This window comes from Palaemon carinicauda, chromosome 2, assembly GCF_036898095.1.
Source record: "Palaemon carinicauda isolate YSFRI2023 chromosome 2, ASM3689809v2, whole genome shotgun sequence".
Taxonomy (NCBI): Eukaryota; Metazoa; Arthropoda; class Malacostraca; order Decapoda; family Palaemonidae; genus Palaemon; species Palaemon carinicauda.
The window spans coordinates 151,641,419-151,662,869 of NC_090726.1; the positions used below are offsets into that span (position 1 = coordinate 151,641,419).

At 44.1% G+C, this 21,451-nt stretch overlaps 1 protein-coding gene across 3 annotated transcripts in view; it reads left to right on the top strand.

The window, feature by feature from the left end:
- The first annotated feature begins 208 nt into the window (after positions 1 to 208).
- The window catches only part of LOC137627926 (PXMP2/4 family protein 4-like), a 100,592-nt gene continuing 79,349 nt past the window's right edge, over positions 209 to 21,451 (top strand). Inside the window, exons 1-2 of one of the 3 annotated variants that reach the window (XM_068359386.1) lie at positions 298 to 346; positions 718 to 861. The gene's annotated coding sequence lies outside the window, so the exon portion shown is untranslated. Of the gene's footprint in view, positions 433 to 717; positions 862 to 21,451 lie in introns of all 3 variants that reach the window. The other 2 variants (XM_068359384.1, XM_068359387.1) reach the window with 2 other exon arrangements.

The following is a 21,451-nucleotide window of genomic DNA, read 5'->3' on the forward strand; positions in this document are numbered from 1 at the left end:
GACATTATAAACAACTACCACTGCCTATAATAAAAAGGTGATAATAGAATATTTAAAATAATCTATAATATAAATTTATTCAATGGCTAACAAAGGTTCAAACGTATAATTCTCCACAAATGGTTGCCCATTACCTTCAGGTTATTGCAGAAGTTGCTAACGTTTCATGTCAGTATATTATGCAATCACCCAATCGTCCGATTGGGTCCAAAGACTATATACTGAAGGTTGGGTCTTTAACGGTGACGTAAGACCAGAATCCAGATGTAAACATTGGATTTCGTCATCATCAGTAGAGTCACAGTGACTTGACTTAGATCGTCCCGTTCAGGCTCTGTCGTTACTCGTAAGTTTCGATTGCAGCCTTACTTTGTATGAACAATACCTCTATCATCTGCCGTATCCTATGTTGCGTCTACATTTGCAATTAAAGTAAACTATGTGAAACCATTCTTAAGTTCCTTTTCTATCTAGATATGAATGAATTCAGGTACCAATATTGTAACACTAATGTTGATCGCACTAGACTATTACCCTATGGTAACCGTCATTATTCATAGCAGACCATCGCTTACCATAAGATACTATGTCGATATCATCTGTCAGCCAACATTTATGGGTAGTTTTATCATGAAATTTTCAAGATGGAGTCTTGTCATTGAACCATCGTTTTAACTATGACTATGGACATAATATGTTCTTCCTAACCCAACCTAGGCCACCTTCATGCTTTACACTACCCCCTTGACTGTAATTGAGCTTGGGCGATGGTTAGATTTAAGGGGGTGTATGTATGATAGCGACCACCTGTGTTGATAATGATGGCTGACTAAGAATACAGCAGTGTCGCAGGCCCGTTAGGTAAGTGTACAAGGACACGGTTTGTAGGTAAGGTTAGGGTGGTTGGTTTAGTCTATTTCATTAGAATCCCACCCAGTGCTTTGGTCAATATATTTGTCGGGTAAAACACCTGAAAAAAAAAAATATCCTAGGAAGTACGTATTAAGTGAAAAAAAATTAACTTGCAGTCATTGAAGATTTTTTTTTAACTCCCTTGTTTATGTTCCCAGTGGCGCAGAGTAGCTTCTGTTATTTAATTTGTTCGTTCCTATTCTATTAAGCTCCACCCTTTGTGCGCACTAATAATTATCCTCCAAAAGCACAGTAGCGCCACCTACTGATCTCGTTGCTCCAATGGAAACACTTTAGTTTCTCTTAATGTATTATTATTATTGGTTATTAGATTTTGGCAGGATTTTGACTTGATGATGTGGTTATCCTTGACCTTACTGTGCGTGTGTGAGAAAAAGAATTGTCTTTTCTCTCTCTCGTATTGTTTGATCTGTATTACGATTTGGCCAATGAGAATCTAGGTACATTAGAATCATATCATTTGATTGATCCTTGATGAAAAATGTTATTCATGCATCTCTGTGTTAGCCCACTCATTTGCAAATTACAAAGCCTTGCTTGCCTTGGCTGTAGCTAATTATCCCTTAGAAAGCTGCCTAAAGGAACCTTCCATCAGGACGACATGGCTTGAGCCTGAAAAGCCTTGCTTGCCTTGGCCTCTGGTGACTGCTTGGCGCTTGACCCGGTCTTTAGTTCAGTTATGGCGACCCTTTGTACAAGTTGTGAATTTACCCCACACGAAGGTTTTAGACTATTTTTAACAAATATCGAAGAATAGCACCAGTTTTCACTCCTGATTTTGGGTATTCTGACTCTGACTCCAACTTTTAAGGTAAGCCGTTATAGATTTAAGGCTCAGTGTAAACTAAGAATACGGCTAAATATTCGCTCATATGGTGAACATGCGTAACACAATAAGTACCACTTGCCAGGACATACGGTGGTAATGTAATAATTAATTGTGAGCAAAGCGAGCCACGGCTGAGCAAAGATCAGTACGGTATGTGAATAATTATTGTTAGTTCATTAACCAATACACTCGTAGAACATGGTATAGTTTAAACTAAGGATACGGCAAAATACTCGCCCACGCGGCGAACATGCGTAACGCAATGTGTACCGCTTGCCAGAACATACGGAGGTGATGTAATAACAATTGTGAGCGAAGCGAGCCACAGCTGAGCAAAGATCAATTTACATTCGATAGAGAATAGGGTTCGAGAAAACGGGCCCGTGATTGCTTTCAAAAGTGTTTTCCTCATTCTTGCGTGAAAAATCCTTTGTTCCGTAACTGGAATACAAACCACGCTATTTATTAGGGGTTATACTTTTGGCGGAGCTGAAATGACAAGCCATTAAAATTTAGCGAGGGTTAACTACCCACAACGCTAGTTAGTGGGGATAGTAGGAGTAGCTTGCTACCACTCTCGTTCACTTTACTTTTGGCTCGGATTGAGAGCGGTTGTTTCCTCTCTCCCTCCTCGCCTATTCTGGACTGCCATTAATTTTTATCTTTTAACTTACTTTTTCTTATACTTGTATACATATGAAAACATTCTTAATGTTTATGTATATATATGTGTATAGAAATGTGATAAGTTTCCTTTTCAGTGTTTGTACTGTGTGTGATACATATACAACAACGACACTTGCGTAGATTAGCAAGGCCAGCACAGTTCCACTTCGTGGGGAACGACCTCTCCCTCTCTGGTCCATTGGTCTTCCCGTCGGCATATAACCGTCAACTCGGCCGCCGCAGGGGAATCGTCATTGCCTGGACCCTCTTCATTCAACTATTTTCTTCACCTTTTCCTTTTTCCTACGGGAAACATGGATTTCTGAGCGAAGGGAATGTGGCCTCTCAAAGATCGACTACGCTTCACAGAAGGATTCAAGATCACGAAGATTCCATCCTACAATGGGAATCGAAATGGGGAATCCTTGGTCCCTGTCTCTTCTGAAGTTTCTTTTTCCTTGACAGGCCATAGTCAGCAAACAGGAAAGCATCAACAGACTGATCTCTAGATCACTTTGCTGATGGCTAGTTCACAGTTTACTGATCGCTAGGGTGCCGATCACCAGATCACCAATTGCTAGCTCAATGCTGATCTTTGACCTCTAGTCCCTCCAATGACTAACGATCTCCAATTGCTAGCGTTTCCAATCACCGATTGCTAGTCAATAACCAGTCATCAGCTTGCTGATCACTAGATCACCGATGGGCTGCTCATCTTTCTTCGATCATTGAAATCAGCTCGCTGATCTCTGACCAGAGCATCTTCAGCTTGCTCATCTCTGACCAACCAGGGAGGACCATAATCAGCTTGCTGATCTCTAACTCACCATCGGCTCACAGACTACCGATTCATCGGTCATCGGCAATTCGCCAGCAGTTCGTGACTCAAACTTACTAGTCAACCTCTTCCTGTAGTTTCCTAGATCAGAAGGTATACAACATACTTCTCGCTACTGGCCGTTCGCCATCACACTAAAGTGATCGGCAAACGTTCGACAACCCTCATCAACGGCTTGTCGACACGGAATTACTTGCGAGCACTCTCCAACTGCATAGTAACCACGATACCCAACGGTTAACCATTGATTAACATTCGCCAGATTGATTCTGTTCTAAGGAATAGCATCAATCCCATCAGGGCACATGGTAAGGCTAAGCATTGCCTTCCTTCTGTTAGTTAGAGGAATTCTCTCTCAGAGAAAAATTCTTACACTGGGTATCGCGCCTAATCCTCTACGACACGAGTCAAGACTCCAGCGTCGACACTCTTCCATGCAAAAGGATCCGCAAAGAGCTGTCCCTTTGGGTCGATGTCCCCACCATGTTGGAGTTCGAATAAGGGCTAAGACCTCAGGTCTTCATTTGCACACTGGACCTAAAGGACACTTACGCCCAGATCCAAACCATCCATCTAGGAAGGTTGGAAGATTCAGCCTAGACAAACAAGAAACACCAGTTCAAGGCATTGTGCTTCGGTCTTTCCACCACACCCATCCTGGTCTCACAGGATCAGCTTCTGTCTCCTCTGTCTCGGGACGACTGATTGACCTTAGCATACTCGGTGGCAACCTTGCATTAACACTGGAACTTCTGAAGTCTTTTTACAAAGATCCAGTGATCAGGGTAAACCTACAGAAGTCTTCCCTACTTCCCTCCCAGAAGATGGTGTATCTGGGAATGATTCTAGACACCAATCTCCACAAAACCTTCTCAAAACCAGAACGACTCCCATTCCAAAACACTTGAGTCGAAAAAAGAAAGAGGAGGGACCATAGTGCTGCACCACACGACCTCAGCCCTCTGGACAGAGTCCGAAAGTACCTTCACTTAAATCTCTTAAGAGATGAAGGCCAACTTTCTGGTCCTTCAGCAGCCTCATCGGTTCCTAACAGACCACTCAGTGATGTGATGGGCATCACACCACACACTACATAGAGACTCACATCGACAAGCAAGAAGGAACTTGCGCGTAGCCTCTTCCCATCTAACAGTATAAACACTAAGATGGGTCAAAGTCCGTTCGGTACCACTATCAGCCCGCTTCATTCCAGACTAGAAGAACATGCTCGCCGACAGTCTGTGCACAGCATCTCAGATAAGGTATACCGAATGGACTTTGGATCGCCTTTTAGCCAACAAAGTCCAGACTTTACGAGGTCCTCCAACTAGGGGTCTGTTCGCAACGCTCCTGAATCTCAGGCTGCCATTGCTCCCCAGCCCTAGACCCCAAGGCTCTCTAGTAACAACGGTGGGTATAACAATGACGTTTATGTCTTATCCCTGTTTTTATCTGGAGAAGGGCACTCAACAAGGCTAGAACATCGGTCAACCTCTCAAGGACTCTCCTAGCTCCGTTATGGCATTATGCTGAACGGTTTCCAAACCTTTTGCAGCTCCTGATAGTCTCTCCAAGAGAACCCTCTCCACATCACAGACAACCCACTTCGACACCTACCACAAGCTATAGCTTTGCTATGATTGTATGCCTGGAGACTACCCAATACTTCTTTGCAAAAAGGTTGTCTAGATATCTAAGAAATTCCTCAGCATCAGTCTACCAGGCAGTATAACATCTTGTGGGATTGGTGTCATGTGAAAGTGTCTCTCTCCACTCGATACCTCGATTCCAGCAATAGCGGAATGCTCAAGTATATACAAGAGGAAAAGACCCCCTATTCAGTTTCGACAGGTAAAGATGATCACTCAACCTTGATCCTTCACCTACAAACTGAAAGAAAGGGACACCCTCTCATCGATAGACTTTTCCTAACTCATACGGACTTACAACTTGCCTTCCCCCTGTCGGAATTGAGACCTTCCTGTCGGAACTTGGTGCAAATTCTGCGATCCCTAAAGGGACCTCCTTATGTTCCACTTCACCAGGCAACAAATTTTCTCCTGTTTAAGAACACAATGTTCCTACACACTCAGACAGCAACCATATGAGTCAGAGAACTTCATGGTCTCTCTTTCGACATCGCCCATTATTGAGAAGGGCAAAAGACAATGTTCAGTTTCGTACCTGAGTATGTCGCCAGACAGTTTCCAGAGGTGACGGACCCTACACAAGTCTCCACTCGGTAACGGACGATCCAGATCATCCGTTGCTGTACCCAGGGTAAGGTATGAAACTTTACCTAAAGAAAATGGCAACAGCCCATCCGGGTCCCTTCTCTTGTCATCAGCACTGGGAGAGACTAGAGAAGGATCACCAAAACATCATCTCGACATGACGACTCACAGTGTCGGGCATATCTATGCCCCTGGTCCTTCTTAGCAGATTACTCTGTGACGCAGGTTTTACAAGAAAGGATGTGAATGTTCCAGGTGACTTTCACAACCTTTCTCCTGCAAGACGTGACCCACAGGAACTCGATACAATCTCTATCGGTCCGGTGGTGTCTACACAAGAGCTGGTTGTATACCTCAAGCTCCTTATTGGATAAGTAGCAGAAGGTTGAGGGCACTGTTACCCGCTTTTAGTCTACGTGAATGAAAAGATTTGACTGTCTCTTATTCTTTTCTTCATCCTACCCTCTTGTGGGGAAAGCAGCATCCTGGGTTCTCTGCATAAGCTGACCTCAAACCACTGCAGGTAAACCATGCTCCCTTGTGTACCTAGTATTAAGCTAATACTGTTGCGTCCCCATACTCTGGCGAGGTGGTATTGAGAAGTCTTGGTTACATCAGGTTTTTCCTACATAGACTCGGAATAACTTTACCTAGACAGTCACACTTCTGCACGTCTCAACACACAGCTTGCGTAGGCCGCGGACCTTGCGTAGCAAGGTTTAGCGAGGGCAGGGACTCCTTATTTTTGAGTACTAACATACTCAGATAAGGAGCCCCCGGGCAAAGCCAAAAGCCAGATTGGCAGGGACGTCCACTCTTCCTAATGTGTGAGTCACCCCTAATAAATAGCGTGGTATGTATTCCAGTTACGGAACAAATGACAAATTCGTAGATAATTTGTATTTTTCCTAACTATACAAACCTTAGCTATTTATACAAACTTGCCCGCCATCCCTATCCCCCTTGAAGTCCTACCTCTAAGTAAAGTGACTAAATCACAGGTGTGTGAACGGGAGTGGTAGCAAGCTACCTCCCCCCACCCTCGCTAACTAGCGGTGTGGGTAGTTAACCCTCGCTAAATTTTAATGGCTCGTCATTTTAGCTCCGCCGAAAGTATAACCCCTAATAAATAGCTAAGGTTTGTATAGTTAGGAAAAATACAAATTATCTACGAATTTGTCATATCTGGCAAAATATTTACTTTAAAAAAACCTTCATATTATTGGAGGCCTATATCAGGTCTAAATAGGGTAGTAATATCAGATCTTAGTAATAATTATGAAGGGTGGAGATAAAATTTAAAAAACACTAATTTCCAGGATAAATCTCCCTGGCGTCGCAAAACTGAAGGTCAGAGGCAAAAATCCTATGCAGATTGGAGATTTCCTAAGTGACCTTATTAAGTGTTATGAATTTCAAAGTCCTGTCATTAATAACCTGGATAGGTATCGTTATTTCACCCCCTTGGATAGGTTTCGATGGGTCGACCTCGACCCGAGCCTTAAAAAAAATTCATAAAGAATTCGTTTCAAACATAAAACTTACTCGCTGGTTATATAAGAATGGCTATAGTCCCTGGATGCTCCGGCAGAAATTCAAAACTCGTGGCAATTGCAGATATGCCAGGTATACACTAGCACCCCCACGGTAGATAGGCCAAACTATTCCAGCCAATTCAGACCTCCTCTGCCGCTCTCGCGAGCAACAGCAATTGGAATTCACTCGTGATTACCCTGGATTTTAGCAGTATTTTGGTGATGTACTCCTATTTTCGGGTTCTGGCATTCGCTTATTTGTTTGTTTTATTTGTGATCACGTGTTTATAACTTAAAAGGTAGGATTAGAAATTTTTCAACTTATTTTAAAGCTAACAAAAGCATAATGGCAACATGTAAACATCTCCCCCTTTGATTACATCACGGCCGTATGACGTAAGCTAAAAGTCTGACTTGCCTTTTACAAAGAATGATAAGTGAATACTGTACTTTCTTACGAAGTATTAAGTTATAAATTAAGTTATAATTTAAAGGATTTTGTTATTTTAAGAAAATTTTTGTCCTTTTAATAGGTTTTCTTTGGATAATCTTCGATCTGTTTTCAAAGAGTAACTAGCGTTCAGATTATTTATGCTACGCAGTTTTCAGTCTATCGTTACGATATTACGATATCTCTTTGTATCGATTTTTATAAATACTACATTCTTCTTACAAACTCAAGTACTTAAGTTGTACTAGATAAAAGGAACATGTTATTTTGCAATTAATTGGTCCTTTTAGTATTTTTCTTTAGTCAAAGATTAAAGGAAGTTACGGTTCAGTTAATGTATATACGACGTAGTATTCTTGACAATCGATGTAGCTCACGATTCTGTGTATCGTTGTTTACTTGTTGGTTTTTGGAATACTAAATTTTCAATATTAAACTTACCCGATAATCATGTAGCTGTCAACTCCGTTGCCCGACAGAATTCTATGGAGGGATACGCCAGCTATCACAATACTAGAAGGGGGTGTATTTACCAGCGCCACCTGTGGCCAGGTACTCAAGTACTTCTTGTTGACACCTCCTCAATTATTCCTCTGTCGTGCTTCCGGCAAGACGTTCTGGGATACGCTTATGTTCTTGGAGTATTTTCACGACTTTGGTGAAGTATTTCTCTTTGATTTCGGCTGTCGCTTTACTGGAAACTTCTATTTTAGCTTAGTTAGCTTTTGGAATTAATTTGATTAATTATGGTGACGAGAGAGTATGAACTCTCGTTCACCTTTCAATGGCCGACCCTTCCCTTAGACGGAAGTGTTGGTGTCTAAGAGAGTATAGACTCTCTTTCTTAATTTTGCTTAACAAAAGTTATAGATTTATTTTAATCTCTCCGCCTCTTATAGGCCTCTTCGATTAACTTCCTTTTATTATAAACTCATTAAAATTAATTTTTATATTTGTTTATATTCGACCTTCCTAATAGTAGGCGGTCTTTTACCGAAGTTAATAAACTTTGAGCCCGTCATTTCGGTTTTACCTGTTAACATATTATGCTATTTCCGCCACAGAGTTTGAAAGAATTTCTTTGATAGTCTCGTACTGTTTTCAAAGTTGAACTAACGTTTTGTTTTGTCTCTGCAGTTGTTGACGTTCAGAACGTTCAACTTGCACTCTATCGTTACGATAGAGAAAGAATGTTCACGGTTTCACGTTGCAGTAAGAGTAACCGTGTCTAGCGTTTTGTTCATTCTTTCTTAACTTAATGGTTTTGATCCTAATAAAGGAACTTTTCAGTTTTTTTCCTTTAACAATAATATGTTTTAACGATATATATGATTGGGCTCTTCTCTCAGGTTCTAAGTCAAGAGAGAGAGAGAGAGAGAGAGATAGAGACGGAGGGAGAAAGAGGATAAACGTTTCATTCAAGCCTGCCAGGCGTACGAGTAACGTCGTTATCGTTTTTGCTCTTCTCCCTAGTCTCTTTAGGGGAAGAAACTTAACGTTTCTAGAGTGATCTAGTGTTTAGTCTCTTTCCAGCCACTGAATTATCTTTCATTAGATTTTTCTGTTACATTGTAATTCTGTTTTCGCAATTACTAACTTTGAGAAAGGATAGAATTGCGTATTTCAGGTACAAACCACTTAAAGTTTCGAGTTCAGTGAAATAAGTGCAAACAGAAATCAAAGTGATAAGTGATTAGTGCGTGAGGGTACTTTTGTGCGCGCCAGTCGTCCTCCCAGTCCGGGACCTCTTGCAAGCTCCCAAGCCCAGGGGAGAAGCAATGTCGAAGGGCATAAGGGTTCAGCAGGCCTTGATCGGCGCACAGAAGTATCCTCGGTGGTTGTGGGCGTGTCTTACCGAGACCGTCACTCTCACCCACAGACGATTGAGCCCTTATTTTGCTCGTCTGCAGAAGAGATTAGGGGAGAAAATAAAGGCAGAGTAACGCTGGTCTCAGGTCTCAAGACCTCTTAAACGTTAAGTCCAGACCTATGCCAGACGTACGAAGTTAAAGTTCACAACCCGAATGCAGTCATTGGGTTAGCTCTGACTCTCCTCAGTCATCAGTTGTTTACACTCCGCCTAAGAGGAGTAAGGTTCTGCCGCAACAGATCTCTGCTGTTAAGGCTTTACCTCGGCAGACCTTAGTGTCTGCCGACCCCAAGTTGACTCTACTGCAGTCCATACAGTCACAACTTTCGGTCTTGATGCGTGAGTGTCGGGCTGAGAGTGTTGCGCCTCCGCCTCCGCCTACACTCCCCCCCCGCCTATGATCGCTCCGCCTGATCGCAGTACCACCTGCCAGACGTACGATGTTGTGAACTCTACTACAGTCCATGCAAGCACAGCTTTCGGACTTGATGCGTGAGTGTCGGGCTGAGAGTGTTGCTCCTCCGCCTCCGCCTACACTCCCTCCACCTACACTCGCTCCGCCTGATCGCAGTACCATCTGCCAGGCGTACGATGTTGTGGACTCTACTACAGTCCATGCAAGCACAGCTTTCGGACTTGATGCGTGAGTGTCGGGCTGAGAGTGTTGCTCCTCCGCCTCCGCCTACACTCCCTCCACCTACACTCGCTCCGCCTGATCGCAGTACCACCTGCCAGGCGTACGATGTTGTGGACTCTACTACAGTCCATGCAAGCACAGCTTTCGGACTTAATGCGTGAGTGTCGGGCTGAGAGTGTTACTCCTCCGCCTCCGCCTACACTCCCTCCGCCTACGCTCGCTCCGCCTGATCGCAGTACCACCTGCCAGGCGTACGATGTTGAGCCACGTGCTGAGTTTGCTGTTCCCTGTGGTGTTCAGCCTCCGCCTTCCTTAAGGCAACCTTTACAATGGGATCAGGAGGATTATACCTCTCTTCCTCCGCCTCCACTTGCTGCTCCACCAATGATGCAACACTCGGTTGAGGTACAACAACCTCTCCCGTCCATGAGTCAGTCTCCTCAGCTCTCGCTGCAGCGAGCTCAACCCTCCACAAGGCAAGCACCACAACACCTTAGCCTTGCGCCTCAGGAGCCTCAGCTTGCGAGACATTTACCTTGTTCTGCGCAGCCTCTTCCTCATCGCGCTCCGCTCACACCACAGGAACTGGAACTTGCTACTCCGCTTCCGCCAACCGCTCAGCAAGCGCAACCCTTGGGTTCAACCACTCATGCTAGGAGTCAGCCTCCTCCACCCATGCGCCTTCCTTCTGCTTGTCTTTTATTCAGCCTTTGCAGACTGAGCCTCAGGTGTTCCCTCAACGGAGTCTTGAAGAGGAAACCACAACTATTGTTGTTCCAGCTCGTTCTGACTCTGCTGTTCAGCATACCTTACCTCCATTTTCATACCATGGTTTAAACCCCATGCAAGCATGCATAAAGCACTCTAGCACTGGTCATGGAATTTCTGAGAAATGTTAAACGCCATGCACACGCTCTGCTTTCCTTACAGCAGGCTCTGCTTACAGCAGGCTCTGCTTACAGCAGGCTCTGCTTACTACATGCTCAGCATACAGCATGCTCTGCATTCAGCATGCTCTGCATACAACATGCTCTGCATACAGCATGCTCTGCATTCAGCATGCTCTGCATACAACATGCTCTACATACAGCATGCTCTGCATACAGCATACTCTGCATACATCATGCTCTGCATACCTTACCGCATGCTTCTCAACACATCTTGGGTTGTTGCCAACTCACTAGACTGTCAAGCAGTTTCATAACGTTGCCTTCTAGTCTGCTGCTTTTGCACCAGTGAACCCTCACTCAGAGAACTTAGCTTTTCTAGGATAAGGTCCCTGTAGATGAGAAAGTTCTTTTCTCCCTCCTTCTGATATTCCCTTGAGGACTCTGTCATTTGGAGGGAGCCTTTAGCTGCATAACCTCTTATGGACTTTTATTTAAGCATAACATGCTTACAGGGAAGGTAATGGTTCCACTTCAGTCGCTAATCCCGTCTGTTACCACACCTGCTCCCATAGACCTTGAGCTGTGTTGCATGACATGCAGTCCAAGCTTAGTCCTTGTTAGAGGATTTTTTGTTTACGGAGTCAATGTGTCACGGGGAAGACGTTCAACAACCAACAGAAGTGACTTGTTGTGACGCAGTGCGGCAACCTCAGCAACCCGTTAAGGAGTTGTCTGTACGACCCAGACAGTCTAGACAGATTCGGGTTGTCACTGTACTTCCTCGCTTGCCCATGATTGACAGTTTACAGACTGTGCAGCAGTATCAGGATCTTGTGTCCGGCTCCGTCAGACGACTGGCTTTTAAGAGCTCCCACAAGTCGTCGCTGTCTGGAGATTTTCAAATGGACTATGGATCTGACCAAGGAACTGGGCCTCCTGGTCAATTTTGAGGAGTCTCAGCTCGTTCCATCCCAGACCATTGTCTCCTTGGGTATGGATCTTCAGAGTCGAGCTTTTCGGACTTGTCCGTCGGCCCCAAGGATCTTCCAAGCCCTAGAATGCATCCAGAGCATGCTGAGAAGGAACCGATGCTTAGTCAGGCAGTGGATGAGTCTAACAGGGACACTTTCATCGCTGGCCCTGTTCATCGAGTTAGGGAGACTCCACCTCCGCCCCCTTCAGTATCATCTAGCTGCTCACTGGATAAAGGACATGACGCTAGAGACGGTCTCAGTTCCTGTTTCCGAAGAGATGAGGTCTACTCTAACGTGGTGGAAGAACAGCATTCTTCTCAAGGAAGGTCTACCATTGGCTGTTCAGACCCCCGACCACCGTCTCTTCTCGGACGCATCGGACACGGGCTGGGGTGCGACACTGGACGGACAGGAATGCTCGGGAACATGGAATCAGGAGCAAAGGACACTTCACATCTATTGCAAGGAGTTGTTGGCAGTTCATCTGGCCTTGATAAACTTCAAGTCCCTCCAGCTAAACAAGGTGGTGGAGGTGAACTCCGACAACACCACAGCCTTGGCTTACATCTCCAAGCAGGGAGGGACTCATTCGAGGAAGTTGTTCGAGATCGCAAGGGACCTCCTCATTTGGTCAAAAGATCGAAAGCTCACGCTGGTAACGAGGCTCATTCAGGGCGATATGAATGTCATGGCAGATCGCCTCAGCCGGAAGGGTCAGGTCTTCCCCACAGAGTGGACCCTTCACAAGAATGTTTGCAGCAGACTTTGGGCCCTGTGGGGTCAGCCAACCATAGATCTATTCGCTACCTCGATGACCAAGAGGCTCCTCTTGTATTGTTCTCCGATTCCAGACCCAGCAGCAGTTCGCGTGGATGCCTTTCTGCTGGATTGGTCCCATCTCGACCTGTATGCATTCCCGCCGTTCAAGATTGTCAACAGGGTACTTCAGAAGTTCGCCTCTCACAAAGGGACACGGCTGACGTTGGTTGCTCCCCTCTGGCCCGCGAGAGAATGGTTCACCGAGGTACTGCAATGGCTGGTCGACGTTCCCAGGACTCTTTCTCTAAGAGTGGACCTTCTGCGTCAACCTCACGTAAAGAAGGTACACCCAAACCTCCACGCTCTTCGTCTGACTGCCTTCAGACTATCGAAAGACTCTCAAGAGCTAGAGGCTTTTCGAAGGAGGCAGCCAGAGCGATTGCCAGAGCAAGGACGACATCCACTCTCAGAGTCTATCAGTCTAAATGGGAAGTCTTCCGAAGCTGGTGCAAGGCCAATGCAGTTTCCTCAACCAGTACCACTGTAACCCAGATTGCTGACTTCCTGTTACATCTAAGGAACGTAAGATCCCTATCAGCTCCTACGATCAAGGGTTACAGAAGTATGTTGGCAGCGGTTTTCCGCCACAGAGGCTTGGATCTTTCCTCCAACAAAGATCTACAGGACCTCCTTAGGTCTTTTGAGACCTCAAAGGAACGTCGGTTGTCCACTCCAGGCTGGAATCTAGACGTGGTCCTAAGGTTCCTAATGTCATCAGGATTTGAACCGCTCCAATCAGCCTCTTTTAAGGACCTCACATTAAAAACTCTTTTCCTCGTGTGCTTAGCAACAGGTAAAAGAGTAAGTGAGATCCACGCCTTCAGCAGGAACATAGGTTTCACATCTGAAACGGCTACATGTTCCTTGCAGCTCGGTTTTTTGGCTAAAAACGAGCTTCCTTCCCGTCCTTGGCCTAAGTCGTTCGAGATCCCAAGCCTGTCCAACATGGTGGGGAACGAACTGGAGAGAGTACTTTGCCCAGTTAGAGCTCTTAAGTACTATCTAAGAAGGTCAAAACCATTACGAGGACAATCAGAAGCCTTATGGTGTGCTATCAAGAAGCCTTCTCTACCAATGTCTAAGAACGCAGTTTCTTACTACATCAGGCTTCTGATTAGAGAAGCAAATTCTCATCTGAAGGAAGAAGACCTTGCTTTGCTGAAGGTAAGGACACATGAAGTGAGAGCTGTGGCTACTTCAGTGGCCTTCAAACAGAACCGTTCTCTGCAGAGTGTTATGGATGCAACCTATTGGAGAAGCAAGTCAGTGTTCGCATCATTCTATCTCAAAGATGTCCAGTCTCTTTACGAGTACTGCTACACCCTGGGACCATTCGTAGCAACGAATGCAGTAGTAGGCGAGGGCTCAGCCACTACATTCCCATAATCCCATAACTTTTTAACCTTTCTCTTGAATACTTTTTATGGGTTGTACGGTCGGCTAAGAAGCCTTCCACATCCTTGTTGATTTGGCGGGTGGTCAATTCTTTCTTGAGAAGCGCCGAGGTTAAAGGTTGTGATGAGGTCCTTTAGTATGGGTTGCAGCCCTGTATACTTTAGCACCTTTGAGTTGATTCAGCCTCCCAAGAGGAACGCTGCGCTCAGTAAGGAAGACGATCTTATTAAAGGCAGAGTAACGGTTCAAGTCGACTTCCTTACCAGGTACTTATTATTTCATTGTTATTGTGGATAACTGATTATATGAAATACGGGATACTTAGCTATCCTTTAGTCTTGTACACTGGTTTTTCACCCACCCCCCTGGGTGTGAATCAGCTACATGATTATCGGGTAAGTTTAATATTGAAAAATGTTATTTTTATTCATAAAATAAATTTTTGAATATACTTACCCGATAATCATGATTTAATCGACCCTCCCTTCCTCCCCATAGAGAACCAGTGGACCGAGGAATAATTGAGGAGGTGTCAACAAGAAGTACTTGAGTACCTGGCCACAGGTGGCGCTGGTAAATACACCCCCTTCTAGTATTGTGATAGCTGGCGTATCCCTCCATAGAATTCTGTCGGGCAACGGAGTTGACAGCTACATGATTATCGGGTAAGTATATTCAAAAATTTATTTTATGAATAAAAATAACATATTGTTTGTATAATAATTGTAGATGTTCCAATTGTTACGGGTAATAATTCGCCCTTTATTGGAACCCCTTAATACAAGGGTTGGTTTTGATTTATAGATATATTCTTTTCTTATATCTATTAAGGTAATATGTTAATATTTTATATTTAATATTTTGTTGCATATATATGGGATTCAGTGACTTTTGCATTCCCATTCAAACCATTGACAGAATAGTAAGTCTCTCTCTACGGGGGTCATTTTGTTTGAGAGCGTGTATACTTTGGTTTTTAAACAATTAAGAAAATATAATTTCTACCAAAGAATAAAATGCAAATTTTTAGTGCTAAATTAGTGCAGTGAATTTTATTCAATTCAGTTGAGGGTGCTTCTGTTCGGACCTGTCGTTATCCTAGCCTTAGACCTCTTTCAAGCTCTCGGACCCAGGGGAGAACTTAAGTCGAGCGGCGAAAGGAATTGAGAGGCGTAGCCTGGCGTTTACCGTCCTGTAAGACCCGAACAGAAGTCCCCTTGAGCGTTTTCTGTCGATCCCCAGAATGCTCACCCTCGCTATAGGTAAAGTGAGGTAAAAGTGTTTTCTAACATTAAGCGATGACGCGCATCAGGCGTGAAGCTGAAAACAAAATTAGAATCATTCTTTGTGTGTTACGATTCATGCAGCGCGGAGGTGGTGCCGCCGCTTCCACCAGAAGGGTGTTCGTCTCCCGAAAGTGGGGAGCGCTATGGAAACGACGAAGAAGGCGGGTTCGTGTTTGAAAATGCTGCACACGTGTCGCATAAGATTGATCCTAATTGGTCTTTGCTATTAGACCTGAAACAGCAACTGTCTTCGTTTATGCAGTCTTATCAGCCTGCCGTTGGCAGTGCGGTTGGGTGTCACGATTCCGGTTTTGACGCGTTGTCGCACAGGCGACCTGCCTATTCCGGTGATGACTCGGCCTACCAGCCGCAATGTTCAACGGTGGGAGAAGGTGGATGCATCGCTTTGAGTACCTGCTTCTCAACGTCAACCGACCGCTCATAGCGCCGAGTGTCAGTCTGTCTAGGCACGCCGACGATCGCCAGGCAGCAGAGCATGCCACAAAGCGGCATGATAGACCGCAGCATCAGTCAGACGCGGTAGCGGGGCGGAGCGGCAGCGTCAGTCAGACGCTGTAGCGGGGCCGAGCGGCAGCGTAAGCTTCAGTCAGACACTACGCTACCCATGACAAGAGACTTTGTTGTCTACATGACCATGAACGTCTAGCGTTGGAACATTGTTGCGCCAGGCGCTATATTAAGAAATAAATCTTAACTAGAAAGATGTTATGTTCTTGGACCAAGGCCTGCTAGGCTAATTCTTGGTTGGGAGAGCTAGAATAAAACCTCTAAGCATTCAGATCAGAATTCAGAATCCTAACGAGTTGACTCCTAGGAATCAAGACTTCTCTACCTAGGATAGAGACTTGTAGGAGGAAGTGAGTAACTTTCAGAAACTCATGAGTTTTTTCTGAAGAGTTTCCCTTTTATTTTGTACCTGCTGCTCTTCGTTCCGACTTCAGAGTTTTTTGCTAGGCGCGTCGAAGGTGTCTCTTTATTTTATTATTATTACTAGCCAGACTACAACCCTAGTTGAGAAAGCAAGATGCTTTAAGCCAAAGGGCTCCAATAGGGAAAGATGGCTCAGTGAGGAAATAGGAAAATAAATAAATTAACATTAAATCGTTCTCAGAAGAGTAACAGTGCAAAGAGACAGTGCTGATAGGTCAGTGCAATAACGCGTCCTCAGTGCAGCATAACGAACCTAACTGTAGAGGTTGGTGCAGCAGCGCCTGCAGCTACAACAGCAGGAAGTGCATTAAGGCCTTTATGAGAATAGAGCGTAAGAGTATATCTCCCACTACGGGCAGATTTTTTATGATTTAATGTAATATAGTTAAAAACGCAAATTTTCAGTGGCACGTAAACATAGCACAGTGCACTGGAGGATGTGTTCGTTCGTGTCCGTCTTACTCCTAGCCCGACACCTCTTCCTTATTTCCCAACCCCTGGGAGAAGAAATGTCGGAAGGCTAAGGTATATCGCGGACCTTGTGTGCTAAACGTGTTCCACCGAGCGATCCTGTCGATACAATCCAAGACGTTCGCTTGCGGCTTTGGAATGACGAAATAAAGGTGTTTTCTTCGCCTTCGATTGACGAACTATGACGTCACAACTATGTGACGTAATCTCTTAAGCAGAGCGAAATTTGAATGTCTTGAAGCGATCAGTTCATAATCGCTATGGCATCACAGATCTTGTGACATTTTTCTGCGTAATAGGACGCAGTTCCCTGACGAGGATGGCGTTTTACGTTTTCCCTTTCTGCTAGACTAGGAAGTTACTCGTCATGAACGCACGCGAACAGGACTTACCCTTGCAGCAGGCATGTCGCGATGCTTAAGCTGGAAGCAATCGAGCGTGTTTTCTTCCACGAGAGAGGCGGAAGTCAGACAAGTCGCATACAAACCTAACTCTTCCTCTGGAATCTTACAAACTTTCTGGGAAGAAAGCATTCGTCTTTGTCGAAGGACGCAAAACCTAGACTTGGTTGACACCAACCAATACGTTCAAGACCTTTCATGAGTCGTATGTCTCCTAATAACCTATCCTGCAGTAACTGATGTTCGCCGGAGGTTTTCTTTTCGGAAGAAGGCGACGTGTCAGCACCAAAAATCACGTAAGACACGTAGTTCATCGGGGGAAAAGGTGCTCAGTTTACTTCTGTTCACGCTTCTTCTCCTCCCCCAGATTGGGGGAATGTCTAGTACTTTCCTCTGGGGGCCATCCGACTACTGTTGACGATATCTCGCAGCATTAGGTACGTTCAGGTCGCGCACAAGGCGCGCTGGAAATGTCGTAAGGACTTTCCCATGTCGGTCACGGGACTATGGTTGATGATCTCTTACTGCGATTGTTCACGCTTGGGTCAGCGCACATGGTGTCCCGCAAGTGTATGTTATGTCTGAGCTAAAGAGGTCAATTTCATCTCTTTTTGGCATTTACGATTCTCGGGCGGAAAAATTTCACCTAAAAGAATCTAAGGACAGCTATAGACCAAGAGAATGGTCTTCCGATAGTATCAGACAGCGTAGTTCTCCAATATGCAACGCTTCCTCGCAGCGATCAGCTCGCGTTACGGCAAGCGTTAGGGCGGACGCATATGGCAGTCTGGTCTCTCCCTCACGGCAGACGCAGACGCCAGTCTGGTCTCTCCCTCACGCAGACGTAGACACCAATCTGGTTGTATGCTAGACTCTAACAGTCAAAGTTGATCCTTTCAACAAGTTGTCTACGGGACACGCGACTACCGCTTATGTGGACGCATGCTACACACGGACAGGTCTCGGCAAACTGATCAATCTGAAATCCCACTGCAACCTAGATGCATATGTCAGCCTGGACATATGCTGGATAAGGTCAGTCAGGTTTTTTCCCCGGTTCATGATAGACAAACAGTTGCTTCTTTGCGCCACTGACCAGACGCGATACTGTCGCCTCCTCGCGGCACGCTGTAGATTTGCAACAGGCGGGACGCAGACAGCGCGCTGTAACCTCACAGCAAGGTGAACGCATACAGCACGCTGACACCTTACGGCAATGCAAACGCATGCGGCAATCTGGTCGCATGCTAGACGCATACAGTCAAGTCTTTTTCTCACAGCAGTATAGACAGATTGTTGTCTCTCCTTCGCGACTCTCTGGCCGCGCAGCTAACGCTCCCTCGCGTCAAGCCATTGGCTTAAAGTATGTTGAACACTCGCTGGTTACACGCGATCAGGTCTTAACCTCACAGCATGAGGTTCACTTTGTTGATGCTACTTTTCAACAAGCCTAGCTTCGATATTGGTTCCTTGCAACCGATCTGGACGCATTTCGGGAGGCGGTATAGATCTTGACTCTCCCTCACGGCATGTTGAGCATATGCAGCATGCTGGAACCATACTGGACTCATGCTGGGCCCATGCTGGATGTATGCTGGACGCATGCCATTGGACCGTTTTCCCGCGTCAGGATCACGAACGTCTTATTTTAAACCACCAAGCTTTAAGTCTGGCTGCCTTCAGTCTTTCGGAAAACCCCTAAGATCTAGAGGGTTGTTCGAAGGAGTCAGCTAAGGCTATCGCTTGTACATAGGACTTTTCCCTCAAGGTTTTGCAGCCCAAATAGTAGGTTTTAGGGAATGGTGTAGAGCTAATTCAGTCTCTTCATTTAGTGACTCTAAAACACAATGGCTGATTTCTTCTTAGACCGTAGAAAAAAGCACATTTTTTCCTCCTCGACCATCAAGGGGTACAGGAGTATGCTGGCAGCTGTCTTCAGAAGCAGGAAATTGGATCTATCAAATAAAGACCTAGATCTTCTCAGATCGTTTGAGATGACTAAGAAGCGTCAGCGAGATTCGCAGCCTGGAATTTAGAGGTGGTTTTGAAATTCCGAGGTAGTGACATATTCGAGCCCTTACACTCGGCTTCTCTTTTAAGATCTGACTTTGAAGACTTTTTCTTAGTAAGTCTGGCAACAGCTGAGAGTCAGTGAAGTTCACTCTTTTAGCAAGAACATGGGCTTCAGAAACAGATAAGCCATATGCTCCTTGCAACTTGGATTCTTGGTCATAAACAAACGTCCTTCTCATCCATAGCCTAAATCTTTCGAGATCACTACTCTCTTGGATATGGTTTGTGAAGAGTTAAAGAGAGTTTTTTGTCCGGTTAAAGCGATGAAGTTTTATCAGGACAGGACTAAAGCAGTTAAGAGACTATTTAGAGGCTCTTTGGTGCGTAGTCAAGAAGCCTGCGCTATCTATGTCTGAAACGCCCTATCATTTCTTATAGACTTTAATTGCAAAGGCTCACTCACACTGTGGTGAGGCAGACCTTAAGCTGTTGAAAGAGTAAAGACTCATGAAGTCAGAGCTGTGGCAACTTCTGTAACTTTTAAGCAAAACTGTTCTCTGCAAAGCATCGTGCATACAGCCTTTTGAAGGAGTAAACCTGTATTTACCTCGCATTACTTATACCGTATCCAGACTCTTTATGAGGACTGCTACACTTTGGGATCATTCGTAGCAACGAGTGCAGTAATAGGTGAAAGATCCACCACTACGTTTCCCCCAATCCCTAGTACTACTGTTCTCCTCTTGGAACTTTTATATATGTTTTTATGATTGTACGTGAAGATTGGTCGACAATCTTCCGCAATCTTTGAATTAGTCAGGTGGTCATTTTGTTCCTTGAGAGCGCCCGGAACAAGGGTATTAGTTGAGGTCCTGTCAAGTCATAGGTTATTGCACCGTTTGACAGCACCTAGAGATCTTCAGCCCCCTGGGTGGATAGCTGGATCTCGTAAGGATAGCAGACAGAATGAGGCAGAGAACCATTGAAGTCAGCTTCCTTATTAGGTACGAACCTCTTAAGTTTGTTATATTTAACTCTTAAGTGAATTTCCAATCATGTTGCTGTCTCTGACCCACCACCAAGGGTGTCAATCAGCCATTCTTATATAACCAGCGGGTAAGTTTTATGTTTAAAAATTATATTTTCATAATAAAATATATTTTTGAACATACTTACCTGCTGGTTATATAAGTTATAATCCCACCCTCCTCCCCTCTAGAGACCAAAGGGCATGGAAGGTCTGAATTGGTTGGAATAGTTCGGCTTATCTACCGTGGGGGCGCTAGTGTACACCTGGCATATCTGCGATTGCCACGAGTTTTGAATTTCTGCCGGAGTGTCCAGGGACTATAGCCATTCTTATATAACCAGCAGGTAAGTATGTTCAAAAATTTATTTTATTATGAAAATATCATTTTTCAAGCCAATTCACAAACTTTAAATATAAAAAAAAAATTCAAAGAATATTCTAATCTTCAAAAAAAATAAAAAAAATAAAAGCAAAGTCCAAAATAAATATTACAAATAAATTAAAAATTTAAGTATACAAAAAAAAAATTACATTACAAAAATATTCACCTAAAATCTAAATATGGAAATAAACTAAAACTATTCTAAGCACTTATTCTACAATAATTGAGTACCAATTGCTGAGATCGAGGGGCGGGAGGAACCACAAGGGAACATTTCCTGAAATGAGAAAAAAAAGTATGTTTTTTTGGCTAAAAAAATCTATCCTCTTTTCAACATTTATTTTGGGTAGGTAAATGACATACAGTAGTTAGTGGCTGAAATTTTTGCAGGATATTGTATTATCGTACAACAAAAATATGTTAAAGAGTATGCACTTGAATATTATTTAGTGTTATATAAAGAGGCCATTTTTTTTTCTTTTTTGTTTACTGAGTTCTATTATAATTTTTTTTTTCTTTTTTTTTTTTTTTGTTTACTGAGTTCTGTTATAAAATTTTTCAAGAAAAATCCTTATATCCATTGCTGAGCATGGTATCTATGCATGAAAATATCAGGAATTTTTATAAAAAAGAGGAATACATAGAGCTGTGCCAGCTTACCTGTCAGATATGCTCACATATTGGCTGTGAACCACACTACTGTGTAAGGCCAAATCTGCTACCTGAAATGGAGAATATGTCAATATTAGAGAGTTATTTACTTATATAATATAATTGTTTGAAGATTTGCATAAAGATATTATGGTAGCTAGAATGAAGTTTATAGATAATTTTGCAATTAAAAGA